We start from the raw sequence: 1,585 nt of genomic DNA on the forward strand, positions 1-1,585 counted from the left end.
GTTTCTCGTTCATTGGTGGTGCATGGGGCAGGGAATGGAATTCAATGTATTTCTCAGGGTGGAATCTGATGCTTGAGGGGCACGCTCTTGGAGGGCTGTATCGTGTCAGGTCCCCATTTGACAGGGGAGATCTGTCGACAGTGTCCGGTTGAACCCTTTGTGTCTCTTGGCTAAGAGGCTGTTAGATGACTAATGTGATGTGGTTGGGCAGCTTTCCCTGTAAGTATGTTTATTACCAGATGAAAGGTCAAACTAATCTACACAGAAAGTGAACATTTGGTTCATGAGCCAACCACTTAACGAGCAAGGTTTGTAGAGTCTACACATTGTATTAAAATGTTCCTATCCAGGCCTGCTCATTGTGACCAGATTAGCTGTTGATGCATACGAATTAGGACCAGTAAGAGAAGAATAAGGACACATGTTCAGTAATATTGGTGTGACATTTATTAATGTACAAAGGCAACTAGTTATCGGTCTTCCTGCCGCTTCGTTTAATTCAGCCAAACAGTTCAGAAATTGTTTAAGAAATGCTTCAGCACAATGTACACGGGTTTACAATGGTCATTGAAGTTGATTTAGAGGTTGGAGGGAAAACAGCACGACCTGATGAATAATCCCAGAAGCCTTGTACATCTTCAGGTTCCCAGGAAGATATCCTGCAAGACAAAATCGTCAGCAGGGTAGCCTAGTGGTTAGAGAGTTGGACTAGTACAAATCATGACTGACAAGTACAAATATTTCGTTCTGCCCCTGAACAGGCAGTCAACCCACTGTTCCTAGGCCATCATTGAAATTAAGAATTTGTTCTTAACTGCCATGCTAAATAAAGGTAAAATACAACACGAATTCGTTCCCAGTCATGTGCACCTATACAAAACTCACATTCAGTCACAGGTGTAAGCCACATCCAAGTACTTATAGGTTCCGACACAGGGGTCACCGAACACAGAGTTGGATACCTTGACGATACACTGGCGCTTTCCATCACACCTGTGTGTCAACAGGTAGAGGTTAACACCACAGCCAATGACTTCCTACAGCTAAATGCACACTGAAGGTTTCAGTACCTTTCTGCCATTTTGCTGGTGGTGGATTGGCTGAGGCAGTTGGTTTTTTGAGTTGTTGATGTGGGCGCCCAATGGAACACACATCGTGTTGACGACGACCATAGTTGGCACGCTGAATACGGATCTCACCTCGATCTGAGGAAGAGAAAGGACAAACCTTGGTGTTGGTGTGGGCTAGTGACTAATATACACGGCACCACATGATTAAACTGTACGGTAGTGTTGACCAGCTTACCACATAGTAGTTGAGAATCAGAGCCTTCACATATGATGCTGCTTACTGCAAAGACAACACAGGAGTTACACCACTGGCCAGACAAATTAAGACATACATTAGCCTGGTGAAGTGTTAGTGATGCGCACTAACAGGGAATGTTGATTTCAGGTGCATTTTCTAAAAGTCATTATAACTCGTTAGCATGAACCAAAGTACAAAAAGTTAGGCGCGTCATCTTCCACCGTTACCTTTTAGTTTCACTTCCTTATGAGCAGTTCTCGAAATGCTAACATTTTAA

The 1,585-nt window shown here is 43.5% G+C and overlaps 1 long non-coding RNA gene across 2 annotated transcripts; it reads right to left on the reverse strand.

Moving 5' to 3' along the window:
* Window positions 1–627: 627 nt before the first annotated feature.
* Window positions 628–1,441, reverse strand: LOC116364219 (uncharacterized). 2 transcript variants are annotated; one of them, XR_004207942.1, is made up of 4 exons: window positions 1,306–1,441; window positions 1,071–1,205; window positions 886–993; window positions 628–659 (listed from the first exon to the last, which is right to left on the reverse strand). It is a non-coding gene; the product is annotated as an uncharacterized LOC116364219 (long non-coding RNA). The 2 variants fall into 2 exon arrangements; XR_004207943.1 differs by lacking the exon at window positions 628–659 and adding an exon at window positions 665–688.
* Between the last annotated feature and the right edge of the window lie 144 nt (window positions 1,442–1,585).

Source organism: Oncorhynchus kisutch, unplaced genomic scaffold (assembly GCF_002021735.2).
Source record: "Oncorhynchus kisutch isolate 150728-3 unplaced genomic scaffold, Okis_V2 scaffold1040, whole genome shotgun sequence".
Lineage (NCBI taxonomy): Eukaryota > Metazoa > Chordata > Actinopteri > Salmoniformes > Salmonidae > Oncorhynchus > Oncorhynchus kisutch.